This window comes from Episyrphus balteatus, chromosome 1, assembly GCF_945859705.1.
Source record: "Episyrphus balteatus chromosome 1, idEpiBalt1.1, whole genome shotgun sequence".
Lineage (NCBI taxonomy): Eukaryota > Metazoa > Arthropoda > Insecta > Diptera > Syrphidae > Episyrphus > Episyrphus balteatus.
Window position 1 is genome coordinate 70,711,259 of NC_079134.1, and position 18,313 is coordinate 70,729,571.

The 18,313-nt window shown below is 34.4% G+C and overlaps 1 protein-coding gene across 3 annotated transcripts in view; it reads left to right on the top strand.

The window, feature by feature from the left end:
• Window positions 1-18,313, top strand: part of LOC129905979 (ATP-binding cassette sub-family G member 4) — a 212,316-nt gene that overhangs the window by 53,301 nt on the left and 140,702 nt on the right. The gene's annotated exons all lie outside the window — the stretch shown is intronic.

Genomic DNA, 18,313 nt, shown 5'->3' on the forward strand with positions numbered 1-18,313 from the left:
TATTATGTTTTTGAATCTAGTCAATAGAGCATCTAAACAAATGAGCCACGTCCCATACAAAAGTGTTCTAAAAAACGAAAAATGCATTGCGTCATGGGTGAAAACTGGTGATGGAATAGCCCAATTGAACTTCCAACACAGTTTTGTAATGTTTTTGAAACAATTTTATCGAACGTCTAGTCAAAATGTATACTTTTATGAATTTTATTACATACATTTTTGAAAATAAAATGCACCAATGCACTTTCCCTGCACGAGATACAGACTTGTGCCCATACAAAAAAATAATACACTCATCGAGACCATAAACAAAAAATACCAAGACTGGAAAACCCAAAACCCTTTTGTGTACAGTGTTGTCTGTGAATATATGTGAAAGCCACCACGTTGGTAAATGACGTTAACACGCACACATTTATAGATTCACGACATTCACCACACATCGGACACGAACACAACGATAAGTTCACGACATTCACCACACCTCGCAGCTTGTAGGCAAACGTCAGTTGACCGCCGAGTTTCCAGTCTTGGTATTTTTTGTTTATGATCGAGACCTTTCATTTGATGTATGTCTCAATGTGTTACACCGATGGGCCAAAATGCCCACTCTCCTTTCTTGAATTTGGCCTAAGATTCTTTCACTTGTCTTTAAGCCGTTGATGACAGATGGATTAAGGTATCGTTGTAGGATGTCCTATATAATTTATAATTTTTTCTTTAGAAAATTCTGGTTCTATTATTGTGTGTCGGTGGTATGTTGGGAATATAATTTAAATTTGTAAGAAGCTTCAGTACCTTCTGATAGGATGATCTGGTTTTTGAAGACATTTACAGGTTCGTCTGCGAATTGAATGAGGTTCTGACTAGAACTCTCATCACTGTGTTGAGTAATAGTCAATGTGTTGACATTGCTGTCTACTGGTGGTCTTGATAGAGCGTCAGCTACAACGTTGGTTCTACCGGGTTTATATTTTATTTTATGTTTGTATTCTTCAAGTATGTTCTTAAAACGTTAAAGCTTTTGGTTATAATTTTTATTGCTTAGAGCGTAAGTCAGTGGTTGATGGTCGGTGAAAATTGTTACAACTGCTGAACCGCATAGGTAATTTCTGAGGGAATCAAGTTCCCATATAATGGCCAACATCTCTTTTCCATTGGTTGCTTAATTTTCTTGGGATGGCGAAAGAACTCGAGAGATAAACGTTATATGTCTATCCTCTTGTTCTAGTACTGCGCCTATAGCGTCGTAAGAAGCATCCGTTGTAAGATGGAACTCTTTTACATCTTCTGAGATAAGGGATTTTTTTATTTTCTGGAACGCTTCAAGGGCTTCATTGTCGAGGTGTATAATTTTTTAGCTGGAACTTGTTTGTATTTAAGCGTTATAGGACATGGGAAATTGGCAATTGCTTCTGCTTTCTTGGGGTATGTCTTGATTCCTTCTGAAGATATGATGAATCCCAGGAAATCTACGCTGTCTTTAAGGAATTCACATTTGTCCATTTATACTTTCAAATTTGCATTTTGAAGAGTTTCGAAAATTTTTGATAAATTAACGAAATTATCATCTTTGATAAAGACTACTATGTCATCTATATAGACGAAACATATCTTGCCTATATGTTCTCGTAGAATGTCATCTAGAGCTCGTTGAAAAATGGATGGTGCATTTTTCAATCCAATAGAAGTCGAACGGATTCGTACTTTCCATTGCTGATTTCGGGGATCGGATAGCTATCAGTTATAGCAAAGATTATAGAATACAAGGATATCGCATCCCATAGAAGTTATCGAAACCAAAAATTTGAAGTGTCGTATGTGATCAACATGTTGCTAGCTGCAAAATGTTGCGAGAGCTATTGAATTCCTTAAAAAAATGGAATCTCTTTCGTTTTCTTTCTTCTGTTTTTTTTTTTTTATTTTGTTTTGCTTCTTACGGCAACGGTGCCGATGACGATCACTGTGGTGGAGATTTTTTTCTTACTTTTTGCCAGTTCGTCCTACCAGATCTTCCCTCTTGTAAAAGGATTTTTTTGCATTCCCGTTTTTTCCTTTTTTTAGGTTATTTTTTTTAATATGAAGACTTTAAGAATTTAATATTTTGTAGAATATTTTTTAGCCGAGGGTGGTTTCTGTTATTTATTTTTTTGTTCTCTTTTTATAGGATGACAACGCATAGGTGCATTGGTTTCATGTGTGTCTGTGTATGTATCTTTTTTTTTTGGTTTGCCACGGCAATCGCTCTTGGAATTTATTTTTTTTTTTTTTTTGTGGTGGAGAATAATTACATACATTTTTGTTCTTGTTTGATTGCGTCTGGCAAAATCTTTTCTTTTGTAAAAATTTTCTTCATTCCAGTTTTTTTCCTTAGATATTTGTATATTTTTCGTGTTGAAAATTTTGTGGAATATAACAATCTCTCTTCGGGAGATAACATGGTCCGGAAACTTTTCCCGTAGAAGATCGATGCTTGTGTGGCACGTAGCGCCGTCCTGTTGAAAGTAAACGTTGTCCAGATCAATACCATCCGATTTCGGCCATGGTAGGTAGGTAGGTAGAGATGGCGGTCATAAGCAGCCTAGCTTGATGGCCCAATTAGCCCAGAATGCGCCGTTTTGATACCAAAACTTGTGAAACCTATAAGTCATAGGCGGATCCAGGGGGGGCACGGGGGCACGTGCCCCCCCAGAACTTAAAGTTCATACTTAAAGGAAATCAAACTATAAGAGTTTTAAAAATATATGAATAATAACAGAAAGAACTTGAGTGAAACTCTTGCCTATTTCTGGCTGAAAATGCGAATTTTGTTGATTGTTGCATCCCTTTCCCATGAAAAGCTCCACCTCACAAATAAATAAACGGCTTTTTGTTGGGTACACACGAATTTTTTTTTCGATTTAAAAAAAAGTGAATTTTCAAAGTGATTTTGGTGAAAAATTTTGATATGGACATCGAATGACATTGAATGATATAGAAAAAATAGTTGTATATGCAAGTCTATTTTTTCATAAAGTGGGGTTAAAAAATTTGCACTTTTTTCGTTGTTTTTTTTAACATTAGTGATTTTAAAATAGCGGAACACGTCACAAAATTGCATAAACTATATATTATAGAACTGCTGGATATGTAGAACAAACTTGCATTTCAGAAGTTTGCCCAAGTTTGCACCCCGAAAATAAAGACCCCTTGAAAAAAAACTCCTCAAAAGCGACCCTTACTTATAGATTTTTATAAATATTATTTTATTGAGAAAATTTCTCCAGGGATACCTCTAAAAATATGTAAAAAAAATAGTGTTCCAAATTTCAAAAGAATCGGTGCAGGAGTTTTGAAGTTATGAGGAGCACCGGCGTTGAAAACATTAGTTGTGGGGATAACGATTTAAAGTTTTGAACTCTGGACTAAAAGACTAAAACGTTCCTAAGGGATGTATTAAAATACTCATAACTTGATCAATTTGGCTCTCAAAGAGACCTACAATTTGAACACAATATTCTCAAAGAGACCTACAATTTGAACACTATATTCTTGAGGTATAAAACAATTTAACCCCTTGTAGCCCCATGTGACATTTCTGTAACAAACCGAAAAAGATTGCATAAAAGCTCTACAAACTATATTTTTTTTTCTTTTGAAGCTTCTAATATTATAATCTTTAAGCATTGCTTTATCGAAATAGTACTTCAAATTTCTAATAAATAGCACCAATAGTTTTTAATTGACAGTTAATGTTGAAAGTTGGGCTTTTTTTGAAAATAAGCTAATTTGAGTAAAAAGTACGAAATTCAGAAAAACATAGTTTTTGTTAGTAAACCCCACGGGGTTTTATTTTTGGATTTTGGGAAAGTGCCTAAAAATTAATATTTGATAGTATTTTGCTTGAATTTTTGCATTTTTATATGAAAATAAATTATTTAAACTTTTTTTTTTACTCCCAAAATTTCGAAAAAACTAAGTAAATAATGACTTTATTGAATTTTTAAAAAATACGTGTTTTATTAAAGATAAAGGCCAATCGATTGACTTATTAATTTTTAAATTTACGACCTTGGGTTATAAAAGGTTAATGCAAATAAAAAAAACAAAACTGGGTTTCCCGGCAAAAAAAGTATGATTCAGTTTTTTTTGTTATTCTTAGGAACTTTAATATTTATTAGAATGAAGTCTTTAGTATTTGACTAAAAACTACTAGGGCATTAACTAATGGTATAATTATGTCCATAATATTGCAAAATGTTATACAAAATCAATTAAAAAACGTAAACATTTTTTTTTTTTCAAAATTTCATCTTTAAAACTTAATTTCTCAAAAACTATTTGGTGAAACAACTTAAGACAAAAAATTAAATAAAGAATAGATTACTAACTTTAATATAGCACAGAATTGTACGTGCATTTTCTGATTTTTTATATTTTTTTTCTTCCGGCTAATCCAGGAGTAAGAGGGTTAACACTTAAGTGGCTTTTACTGTAACAAGAAAATGAAAATTTTTCCTTCCGAATAACTTTTTGGTCATTTGGTACCTATTTGATGTGGGAAATGTGCCTAAATATTTTTGGCCAGGTTTTAGACCACTGTGGGTGGTTAAAATTTTCTGCTTGTTAGTCAGTCGTATGGTACTTCACTTTATTTCTAACTGTTATTGCTGTTTTTTTTTTGCCAATCCGTCCCTTGTGCCCCCCCAGAAAAAAATCCTGGATCCGCCCCTGCTATAAGTTATAAATGGATTAATTGGAATAATGTGATTTCAATACATACCAGTGTTTAGGCTAGCCTAAAACCACTTCGTTGCATTGACGAATGAGATCAAGTCTTTGATCTTTGTTTCTGAGATGTTATTTATATCGTTGAAAAATTCACTGCCCAGAGAGAGCACTCTACTTCTAGCAAGGGCAGGACATTGGCATAGGAAGTGGAAAACCGTTTCTTTTTTCTGCTGATTCAAACAAATGCGACAAAAGGTGTTGTAAGGAATACCTAGCTTTGCTGCGTGTTCTCCTATCGGCCAATGTCCCGTACATACCGCAACGATCCTGCTAATTTCTTTTCTGGGTCTAGAGATTAGATCATGTGTTTTGGATTTATTATAGGTGGGCCAGATTTTTCTGGATATGACGTACAGCTATGGACAGAGAAATAGCACACTTTTTGTTTATTTTCAAAATATTATGTAGTTTTTTATTTATAAATAAATTAACCAAATATTCTTGTATACAATTAACAAAAAAGCGAAATCAAACTTAATAAAGCTTAAAATTAAAGTAATTTCCTTCGTAGTTGTTTGAAAAATCTAAAAAACACTGTGATGTCGTATTTTCTGCTGGACGTGAAATAGCACACATTGGTAAAACTGTTGAAAAACAAAACTTTACTGAAAAAACAAGTAGTTTCCAACTTTATTTTTTTACCAAACTAATATTTTGTTGATCGACCTAAATTTTTCAAAGTCGCCTCACATCTACGTGGTAAACTTTCCACCAACTTCTGGCACCGACTTTGGGGAATGGAATTCCAGGCTTCTTGAACTCCAACCCAAAGTTCCTCCGAATTTTTGAATTTTTTCTGCCGGATCTTACCCTTAACATCATTCCATAGATTTTCTATTGGGTTAAGATCCGGACTTTGCGCCGGCCAAGTCAAAACATCGATAGATTCGTTGGTAAGCCACTCCTTCACGATTTCCGATGCATGTTTTAGATCATTATCATGCATGAAAATCTAGTTAACTGGCATTGACTCGAATGTGAATGGTTCCATATGGTTTTTCAATATGTTTAAATATGAAAATTTATCCATCGTACCATTTATTCTTACCAACGGACCCACACCAAACCATGAAAACGCTCCCCAGACCATCAGACTGCCTCCACCGTGTTTGACCGTCTTCAAAGTATACTTTGGATTGTAGGCTTGTCCTCTAGGTCGATGTACAAATGTTTTTCCATCAGGGCCGATGCGGTTTACCTTAGTTTCATCGCTCCATAAAACTCTTTTCCAGAATTGTATATCTTTCCTAAGGTGGGTTTTCGCAAAATTCAACCGAGCCTTGATGTTCTTCTTGGATAGCAACGGTTTTTTTCTGCTGATGCATCCAAAGATTTGGGCATCATTGAGCCGCCTTCTTACAAGCCTACTTGAAATGTTTAAGTTGAATTCTTCGTTGATTTCGGTCATGATGATGCGGGATGATTTGAATGGATCGATATTACTCTTTCGCACCATGGTCCTATCAACACGCGTGGAAGTTTTTCGGATAGGGGGCTTTCGAATTTTATTTTTTTCTTTTAACTGAGGGTCAGCTTTAACCGAATTAATTGCGTTGTATACCATTTTCCTTGAACATTTCAACAATTTCGATATTTCAGTTGGATTCTTACCTTGTTCACTTAAGTCGAAGATTAAACTCCTTTTTTCTGGAGAACAATGTTTGTTACGACCCATAATTTTTATCAACCTTCTTAATATTTCTAAAACAATCAAAGTGAACAAGTTTTTTGGGAAACAAATGAAAATTTGTGACATAAAAAGTAACTGTGCTATTTCTCTGTCCATGCCTTATTAAGCTGTAAAAGACATAAAAAGGCAACAACAAAAACCCATAGATGATAACGGGCCAAATTAAATTTTTAATTGTTGTTTCAATGGTTGCCAACATAACACAGCAAAAAAAAATATTTTAAAAACATTTACTATGACTGAAATTTTTGTTTTAATGTTTGTTCCATTAGGTGTGCTATTTCTCTGTCCATGGCTGTAGCTAGTCAAGTTGTGCCACCTATTGTTAGCTTTTGTTAGGTATTTTAAGAAGATATCGCCCTTCATGACTCCCATGGGGATGTTAACTATTTCTGCTAGTGACTCATGAAGGGCCGATCCTTGCCTGGCCAGTTCATCCGCCTTTTCATTGCCTTCAAAACCACTGTGACCTTGGATCCAGATGAGAGTGATTGTGAGGCTTCCACTCAGCAATGAGAGTTCCTCTCTGCACTGCTGAACTAATTTGGAGGATATCGTGACCGAAGCAATTGCTTTATAGTCGAAGTCTCTCGTCACAATACCTTCTTCCCAGTCCGATCTAGACGGGAAGCTGACCTTGCAATTCATTACAGTATTCAAAATAGGAGTGCAGTAGTCCGTGGGTGTCAGAAGCATATCCGATGGTATTAAATTTGCTGTGTCACTGTGACCAAAAGGTTTTGCCTTCCAACAGCCTGTTTCTTTTAGCCTTAAAACGCTACAAGAGACCTGGTATTTTATATGAAGGTCTATGGGTAAAAGGTGCAAGCGAACGTTAAGAGCCTCAGTAGGGCACGACCGGAGGGCTCCAGTCGTCCCTACGCTTGCTGTTCTTTGGGTTTTCTTAAGTTTGTTGATGTTATGTGCTTTATTCAGTGCAGGCCACCAAACAATGGCGCCGTAAGTAAGAATGGGTCGTGCCACCGCTGTGTAAGTCCATAGAATCATTTTTGATTTAAGACCCCATTTTTTCCCAAAGGTTTTACTGCAGGCATAGAAAGCAATGCTCGCCTTCTTAACCCGCTCTTCTATATTTAGCTTCCAGCTCAGTTTAGTTTCCAAAATTACACCAAAATATTTTGCGCTAGAAGAAAGTGATAAGATTTGGCCGTTAAGCTGATGTAGAGGGAAGGCAGGGATTTTGGTTTTAGTTGTAAAAAGCATCAGTTCCGTTTTACTTTGATTAACTCCTAGGCCACAGCTTGTAGCCCAGTTGCTAACTTTTTTCAAAGCCGTGTCAGTGATCTCGCTGATCACGGGTAAAAATTTTCCTGATACAAGCACAACCAGATCATCCGCATATGCCACTGCCTTCACTCCACTTCTCTCAAGCTTCACTAGGATATTGTTCATAACAAGGAGCCATAAAAGGGGGAGAGAACGTCACCCTGAGGCGTACCCCTGTTGACGCACTTAAAACAGTTTGAATTTCCTAAACTTGCTTGAATTCTTCTCTCTTTTAGCATTGAAATAATCCAACTTCTGATGTAGTCTTCTACTTCAAAAGTCACTAGGGCCTCGAGAATAGATTCGGTAAGGACATTGTTAAAAGCTCCCTCTACATCTAAGAAGGTAACTAGGGTATATTCTTTAAAGTGGATCGAGTTCTCAATTGTTCTAACGACTTCATGGAGGGCTGTTTCCGTAGAATTGCCCCTCATATAAGCGTGCTGCGAACTAGCTAAGGGACATCTTTTGAAATTGTCTCTGATATGAGTTTTCAAGATTCTTTCTAAGGTTTTAAGTAAGAAAGATGTTAAACTTATTGGCCGGAAATCCTTCTCGGATTCATGTCCTCTTTTGCCCACTTTGGGTATGAAAACCACGCTAACTTGTCTCCAAGACTTGGGCACATGATTAAGAAGAAGGCGGCCTTTAAAGATTTTTTCAAGCCATGGAACTGCTATCTCTTGCTGATTTTGCAGCATAATAGGCAGAATACCATCAGGGCCTGGGGATTTATACGGAGAGAAAGTGTTAATAGCCAAGCTATATTTTCTCTTGTTATCAAGGAGTTTACTCGCTCTGTCGTAACTGATAGCAAGGTGAGATTTATGTTCACTTCAGAGGTGCTATCCACACACCCCGGAAAGTGAGTAGTCATTAGTAGTTCCAAGGATTCAGCTGGAGATATTGTCCAGGATCCGTCAGGCTTTTTAAGAAACGAGGGATTAGAGTGCTCTTTCGATAAAACCTTGCTTAACCTGGCGGAATCCTTTATATCTTCTATGGAATGACAGTATTCCTCCCAGCTTTCTTTTTTGGCTAAAGCTATAATACGCTTATAGACTTTTAAGCAATCTTTATAGGGTTGATAGAATTTGTATTTGTGGCAGATGTTGAAGATTGTTCTAGTCATCTTCCTCAGATTAGACAAGTCTTCATTCCACCAAGGAGGAAATATTTTGCTGCTATGTCTCGCCGGACACGAGACTTTAAAGACAGTGATCATCGATCTTTCAAAAGATCGATCTTTCAAAAGTATTATACAAATTTGAGTTGGAAGAGAATCCAACTATGATCTGAAAAGGATTTTAAAGGGGATACTCTCCAGTTTTCTACCTGCAGATTGGAGTAGTTGTTTATAATGGTAATGTCTAGTACATCCTCCCATCCTTCATAATTTCCCGAACTCGGGAAAGTGAAGGTTGGAGTAGTACCTCTATTGCAGAGATATAGGTTATTTTCAATGATATACAGTAGGTGGCCACATGATTATGACCGATGAAAATTTTCACAAATTTTTTACGCTAAAAACTATTTTTATTTTATTTTTTCTGTACAGTAATTACACGGTGTTACAAAAATGAGGTTTTAAAATATACTCGGGCGGAGACCTATCAGGTTTTGTAGAGCTAGTTGCACTGAATACGAAACGGTATTTGAAAATCCCCTAACACCCCCAAAATCTGGAGTTACGGGCAAAAAACGGTTTTTTGGACCTTCACCCATTGAAAAAATTTTAGCTTCGACAATTTTTTACCCATTTTCGATTTTTTTACAGTTTCTGATAGAAGATAAATATACCTTTTTAACAATGTATAAAACATGTAACTCGGTTAAACCACTTAGAATTTATAAGATGTCAAAGTTCAAAAATTCAATTTTTTTTGTCATTTGCCCAACTTCGGCATCAATTTAAAGTATATGTTTTCAAAACAACATGCTATTAAAAAAATATATTCTAAAACTATATCTATTTCCCAATTGATCGAGGTATTTTTTATGATAATCACTTCAAAATTGGCTTAGAAAAAAAAATTTTCCGATTTCAACCCAGATACAGAAATTCGAACTTTTAGGTATAGAACAAAAATGTTGTTTCGGCACGTAGTATGATAAGTTGGGCGCCAGGATTTGATGAAGTGTTTTTGTAGAGGAGCTCAATACAAACATTTTTTTCTTTGGGAGGGGGGCTATCTCCCCCCGTTTAGGTGGGAGGGGCATTTTTCTAAAAAAAATTATCAAAATAAAAAAAATTATTAGAAAACAACGGCAACACTAACAGTAATAAATGATACCATTTCCAAAAGGCAAAATTGTGCATTTGATTCTAATTTTTAAATCAATATAATATTGCCAATAGTTTTTGAAATAATCGATATCAAAGTTAAAAATAGGCGAAAACAATTTTTTTAAAACTCATTTTATACTATTTTTGTCCAGACTGTGAATTTTAGTAAATAAATTACTTAGACAGAAAACTGCCTCAATTAATTCCTTATCGAACAGTGAAAACTATATGTTTCTATGTCTTCTAGTTTTTGAGAAAATTGAAAAATAAAAACAAATAAAAACAAAAAATATTTTGAAAAAAGAAAAATCTGATAAAATAATACAAAAAAACAAAAAAATTAGTAATGCCATAATGTAAGGTTGTATAAAACATTATGCCAATACTAATTTTTTGTTTAAAGAAACAAAGTCAAAAAAATTGATGACGATAGAGGAGACCACCATTTTTTCAATATTTCGTGTGTTTTCCTTTTGTTGCAAAACTGCCTGTATTCTTTTGGGAACTCTATTTCAACCTGAATGAGCTTATGTTCCGTGCTTGTAATGATTCAGCCACTCACCTCTAAGCTTTTCCACCAGTTGGTATGAGGTTTTCTGCAGCATTTCGCTAAAAACCCCCAAAGAGCGTTATTTGTGGAATTCATCCCTGGAAAATTACCAAGCCTGTTTATTCTTTAATTTTTCTTACTTAGGAAGTACGTGACACTCTAGCGTTATAGTAGAAAGCAGTAATAATAATTACTGTACAGAAAAATTAAACAAAATTAGTTTTTAGCGTAAAAAATTTGTGAAAATTTTCATCGGGCATAATCATGTGGCCACCTACTGTAATCAAATAAAGACTCACCTCGTTCATTGATCTCAGAACTACCCCACAGAGTATGACGTGCATTTGCGTCACACCCGATGAGTCCAATGTCCAATGACTCCGCCGGACCATAAACCGCACCAAACGGTCACACTTTGAGGATATAGAGGCTTTTCAACAATAACTCTTGGGTTTTCCGAGACCCAGATGCGACAGTTTTGCTGGTTGACGTAGCCTCCGAGGTCGAAATGGACCTCATCAGTCAAGATGATTTTTCGATGAAATTCCGGATCATTTTCATAAGTGAATTTTAATAATTTCAATGCGTTATTGAAGCGTGTATCGTTCCATTTTTATTAATGGCGTAGTTTCTACTTGTCAAAATTACAGCTTCAAAAGCGACAGCTACCGAAATAGCGGGCTATTCAAAATAACAAATCTTATTGGAAAACCCTGTATTATCCAATTTTAGCAGTATTAAGTTTTTAGTGATAGGGATGGGAAAAACCGGCCTGTTTAAACCGGTTTCGGTTTTTTTGCTTTGGTCAACCGGTTTTTTTCGGTTTTTTTTTCCTCGCTGTTTAAACCGGTTTTTACAAAAAAACCGAAAAACCGAAAAAAAACTGGCTTCAAAAAAACGTCCAACAAAAAAAAAGATCCGACGAGACAAAAAAGTGAAAACCCTCAAAACATTCATTCCCTCTCTCATTCATTTCATTCATATTCAGCTTAACAAATTCCTCAAAGCTCCTATTAAGAGTGAGTTAAGAACTCTTAGGGCCAATTTATTGTGCCTTTGTTCTGTAAACCAAAATTATCAATTACCAAACTTTGGTCTTATGAAATTGATTGAACACATTCTCACCATCCCATTTTTCCATATACATGCATGTTTTATTCATTTTTAATTGTTAGCTTACACTGAAACTTTGTTTAATAAAATAATAAATGAAATGACATTTAACGCTAATGGAAATCCTGTTTAAAACCTTCGTTTGCTCTAAAAATCCCTCTTAAAAGGTCGTATTTGGTGTTTTAACTAAAACGACTTTTAAATTTAATGCTCAATTAGTTAATGATGCCAAACTTCAAAAAAATTCTAAAAGAGACTGAATTAAACGAATTTAGTTTTTAATTTTGAAATTCCCTTTTTTAATGGCGATTTAAGTTTAATAGAGAGTCAATAAATTGGGCCTTATAACAAAATCAAACTAAAAAAAAGCTTTGCTCAGGGATTTTCTTCGAAAAGTTTTTTTTTTGGTTGACAAATTAGGTTTAATTTTGTTTTTTATGTCAAATCAAGCAAAAAAAAAACGAAAACGGGTTTTTCCAAAAACCGGTTTATTGGCCCTGTTTAATAAAACATTGTGACGACGACGACGACGACGACAGCTGACGCTTTTGCCTGAAAATATGCAACGATTAAACTGGGCTCAGAAATTACTACCCATGGCTTGGCTTAATCATGGCCTTCGGCCGATAGCCGCCGGTTGTAATTTCTGAGCCCAGTTTAATCGTTGCATATTTTCAGGCAAAAGCGTCAGCTGTCGTCGTCGTCGTCACAATGTTTTATTATACGCATACGTACATGACTTAGAATACGAGTTAGCAACAACAGAAAAAGAAATAAGAAAAGCTGATAGAAAAGCTATATCGGCATTTGTAAAAGATTATAAAAAAAATGGAAGTTTAGCTGAATTAAGCGGGATAATTGGATTATCAGTGAAATATGGTTTGGAAAGTGTTATTGGTGTTACTTATCCAAGTATGACTGGTAAAACAAAAACATTTCCGCAACTAGTTTATGCAGCAAGAGAAAAACATTTTGCCCAGGAATGGAATAATATAAAAAATACTGAAAATAAAGGCGGTTATCGAAATTTTGCAGAATTTAAACAAAAAGCAGCAAGTAGTAAACAAATATATGAAGCATATAAAGACGGAGGTCATTATTATACGGCTTTAAAAAGTGGATGTTGATCAGGAAAATATTGATCAAGAAAGTGGTTCAGGTCGTGGACCGAATACGGGTGCAAGGGCGGGTGCGACGGCAAGTGGAGGTGGAAATTCCCCTGCTTCCGGTATTACATGGATAAGACCAAGTACACCTTGTTCAAATAATTATATGCATTTTTCAAAATCCAGAATATTAATAAGTTATGGATATAGTACTCAAAATTTACAAGGTGAAGCTACAATAGATCAAGTAAGTTAGCATTAATACCAGTTGATTTTGTTCCATTTTATCTAAGTGAAGCAGAATTTAATATGTTACCAACTACAGCTGAAGTTATAAAAGTAACTTGTCAAGTGTCTCCTTTAGGAACACGTACTGCGTTTGATGTTGGATCTACTATTTCGGGAACAGCGACGTCAGAATATGTTCTTATTGGACTTGTAGCAGAAGGTTTAAATAAAAAATTGTATGGTAAAAATGTACGTTATACATCATCAGGAACAGATCCAATGAAAGTAATTGGGACAAAAGAAATTTCTGTACAAGAAATATACGAAAAATATTATAAACATATTCCATCAAATGCTTTATGTGTACCTACACCGATAGAACAATATTTTGTTTATGAATGGAATAGAGAAAAAAATCCAGATGATAAAAAATATCCAGATTATATTATACATGATAAAGGAAGTGTTCGAATGGATGAAAAAGTTCATCAATTCTTAATTAATCAAGCTATTGGTACTCCTATTGCTAATTATGAATATAAACCAAAAAGTGGTTTTATTAAAAGAGGTAAAGAACATTTTGTTCCTGATACAAGAAGTAAATACAAAGATCATTCTATTAAACCAAGACCACATAGTCATGTCCTTCAATTTTTTAGAACTGGAAATAAAATTATATCAGGAGATATTGGTTTGGGACAAAAAGAAACTATTCCAATTGTTATAAACAATATAAATGATATTTATGCAAGAACTATTGAATCATACGGTACTTACCATCCATTAAGAGGAGGATTTGGCTATGACACACAACCGCAATTACATGTTGGAATTATAGCGACACCACAATTAAAACCAACAAAAGATTCAACAAGTTACTTAAATAGCGCTTGTTATTGGAAAGTTGAATGTTCTATTGATATTAAATGTAATATTACTTCTGCATTTGGAAAAGGATTTAGTGTTAGCTGGCCTTTAGAAACGAATTTTTGTGCCAATTATGATAGAGGTTATACAGATGGTCAAACTTTATTTGGTGTCACAGATGATGAAAATAGAAGAATAGATATTAAAAAAAAATCATGACGACGACGATAGTGAAGATTTTGAAGTAATAAAAAAAACACATTTTTTAAATTTGTAATTTTATTTTATAATATGTATTATATTTTTTAAATAAATAATAAGTTGACATTGGATTTGGTTTTTTATTATACATTTTTAATTTTTTATAAGATCTCCATTTGTAAGTATACATTCTTGAACGAAATGCACTGTCATTCGGAAAGACATCATTATTAGATAATACAATAACTGGCGTCCTCATTATTACAGCATCATTGGAATATTTTACTTTAGCAGCTACAGTATCTCCTCCAAATAACATTTTTAAAGTTTCTGTTGCTGTAGGCTCCAATAATGGTTCGTTCCAAAGTATTATCCTTTTATCAACACACTCCATTAATGAAAAGGCACAATATCTATTAAAATTACCAACTTGTCCAAAATTTAAGCAATAATGAATAAAAGTATCAAAAAAAAAGTTTTTACCAGCATTAGGAGGAGATAATATAAAAATTGTATTTTTTTTAGGTATTTCCTTGTTAATAATATTATAAAGGTCTTTTAAAAATTCATAAATTTTATCTTGATCATTATAAAATTGAAAATTTAATAAATGATCTAATATTTCAATTGATTCACTTATAGAATAATAATATTCATATAAATTGCCAATTGGAGCATTAAAAATTAAATTTTGAGGTTCAATTGATTTTAAATATATATATAATTCTTGAAACGTTAAATTATTTATATATAATTATTAACAATTTTTAAACAATTTTTTATTAAAGTAGAATTAATATCCCAGAATCTGAATTCCGATGATAACCACATAGATGTATTTAAAATGTGATGGGTTGGAGCTGTTGGATGTTGTTTCAAAAAATCAATTACTTTGTCTCCCTTTCCTCTTTTTTTACTTCCGGTATTTTGTTTATATTGTTGGTCGCATTCACCAACAATTTCATCACCAATTGATAGTTGGGATCCAACGGAGAATGTGTGATGAATGTCGAGCGATAATTGGCTTCCTTCCACCATTCCGTCTTCGGCTTCTTGCAAATCTTGGAAAAATCGTAGACATCTAACTTCATGACTTGGAATCCATGTTCTCCGGGCGATGTTAAAGTATAAGATTTGCCTTGAGTCTTTCTGCAAATAGACTGACAGATTGACCCAGTGCTGTAGCGAGTATTTCCAACTTGGAATAACTCGTCGAGCGAATCTTCGAGTGATTTTATCTTCGAGGCATTGGAAGAAAGAGCATCTGCATGAATTGTTGGAGTAGGTGCAGTCGTGGATGACGTGTATGTGGTTTCCATGATGCGCAATGATGAGGATGGCTCCTCCAAATTTTCGACAAATTGCTCCGTAATCCAGTTGGAAGTCTCCAGAGTTATATTGGGTTCCAAGAACGTCGTGGACCACTCGCTGTTTAAGAGCATGGTCACTAAACTCTCAAGCGAACAGCTGGATAAGTCTTTCTTTTGGGCTATTACCACTTTACGTGCGTAGAGTAGGGATTCCGTCAACATATAAAGTATCTTTTTGGCTTCGAACATCTTCGCTTTCAAGGAGAGTGAGGTCAAAATCTCGATAATCGGAATCGAATGGATTAAGAATTCTTTGGTCCATATTATTTGAAGCAGTGACAACAGAGACATATGAGTCATTATGTCTTGACTGCAAGTTGTTGCCTTCCTCATCTCTGCGTCCACATCTAATTTCGATTTCTTGGCTTCTTTGGCATCTTCCGTTGCTTTCCTCTTCCTTTTCGTCGTTTTCTCCATCACTACCGCTTCCTCGACTGCTTGAGTATTCGGAATCAACCTTTCGTCGTATTCTTCTAACTCCTCCCGATTCGGAACTTCTTCTTCTTTTTCCGAATGAATCTGCGAGTCGTCGTCCACGATGACTGGATCCCGAATTGTCACTTTCTTGTTTGTAATCTTCATCTTCAGAATGATTATAAGAACAAACACTGCTGGAACTTTCACTGTTTTCACTATCACTTCTAGAACACATTTGAGCACTTTGAAAAAACTGATCGCTATTTATACAAATAAAATAAATTGATTATTTCAATTATGCATGGTAAAAATAATAAAACATTGTGACGACGACGACAGCTGACGCTTTTGCCTGAAAATATGAAACGATTAAACTGGGCTCAAAAATTACAACCGGCGGCTATCGGCAGAAGGCCATGATTAAGCCAAGCCATAGGTAAACCGGGCTCTTAGCGGAATAACGCGGAATAACTAAAGTTTTGCTCTAACAAAGGTACAAAAATCGAAAAAAACACATTTTTTTTTAACTTAAATCACCAAAACAAAAATGTGAAACACCCTGTGAAATAAAAAATTATTTACATAATTATACTTTGATATTTAGGAAATATAAAAACAATAAAACTTTTATTAAAACACACACCAAACGGACGAGACAAAATTAAGAGCAAAGTAATCTCTTCCTTCAAATAAACAGAATAAAAATCGCCAACATCAACTTCAAAGTTTTTTTTTTTTTGTTTACATGATCCACACCTAACAATGCTTTTGTTATCACTTTCTACAATCTATTAGCTATAAGAAAAATCGGTTTTGGCATCAAACAAGACAAGTCATTTTTCGAATTAAATTCCGCTAAATTCGCGAAATCCCACACTGTGCGGTGGCGCTGAGCTCGAGGTATACACACAGACAGACAGACAATCAGACAGAATTTCCGGGCCCACTTTTTTGGCATTTTCCATCATCCTAGTGTTATGTAAAATTGTTATCTCGAGTTCAATTTTTTTTTACGAATCCTAACCTTGCCTTATAGTACTTACATAAGCCCTGTTCCTTTAGGAGGTGGCAAAGTACTGCTGGTAGTTTACTAGCGACTTTCAATGAAACTCACTTTCAACGAATTCAATATAAATCGTATCTACTTGGCATGAGCATGAGTAGATGATAGTACTAGGTCAGGGATGGCGAACCTTTTTAGAGCCTCGTGCCATTTAAAAAAAATATTTATTTGAGGTGCCTTCGGCGTGCCATACAGTTTTGATCAAGTTTTTTTTGTGACCACTAGAAGCAAAAATAATTAATTTTAAACTAACAGATTATTATTGTAGTTCGTTTAAATAAAAAAAAACAAAATTTCATATTAAAGGTATAACTAAATAGTCACTTTTTGCAAAAAGTGGGAGATTTACAAAATTATTATTTCTTTATAGCGCTATTTGTTTTTGAAAAACACTACAAGAATTGTTACCAAAAAATAAGCTTTCTGCATCATTGTTTCAAATTTTACGTTCGGAAAAAACTGAGTTTAAAAAAATGAATTTGAAATTTTTTACTTTTCAATTTTTAGATGTACCTCAACAAAATAAAACAAAGAAACAAAAAATAAAAAGTGAAAGAAATATTGTAGTATGAGTTCTCTTGTTGTGAACTCGATGCCAAGTAGTTTATATCAGGGCTACGTTTCGTCATTTTAAGCAAAATGAAGGCTGAACTGAAAGATAAAGTTGGAATCATCTGACAATATACTTCTAAGCGATTCTTGTTATTGTTATTCATTTGGACAAATTATGACTCACAGGCGTAAGTAGGTAAAAATATTGTCAAGATCTCCAACTTTTCCAATTACATGTTTCCATTAATTTGGAATTGTTTGCCGTATTGCCCTCCACCCTCTCTACTTTGATTGATTCCAACTCTTTCCTCGTTTTGACTAATTTTTGAGTCGATATCGGACAAATTCGTTCAGCTACATTTCAATTTCTTCAATTTCCTACCAGTAAAATTTAGACACGTTAAGTTTGTCAAAGGATGTCTTATCAGGGTCCATAGTAGCATTTCCGATAGTTCTTTAACTTGTGAAAACCTAATTACATAACCGATAAAAAACTGTTCAGTTAATTTTACTTCGTTTGGTTTTTCATGTAAATTCAATCCGTTCTTCAGTTTACAGTTTTTCAATCTCAAGAAAAATTTTACTGGGAAAATCGTTGAACGTCGCTCAAATGGCAATTGAATTACTTAATTGGTGGCGTGCCGGAAATATTTTATGGCGTGCCAACAATGGCACGCGTGCCATTGGTTCGCCATCCCTGTACTAGGTTAACCAAAACATCTACTATTAGTAGACTACCACCTCCAATGGAACAGGGCTATATATCGCAAGTTAAAAGTCTTGCTTTTGAAAATAACATCTTATTTAATAAG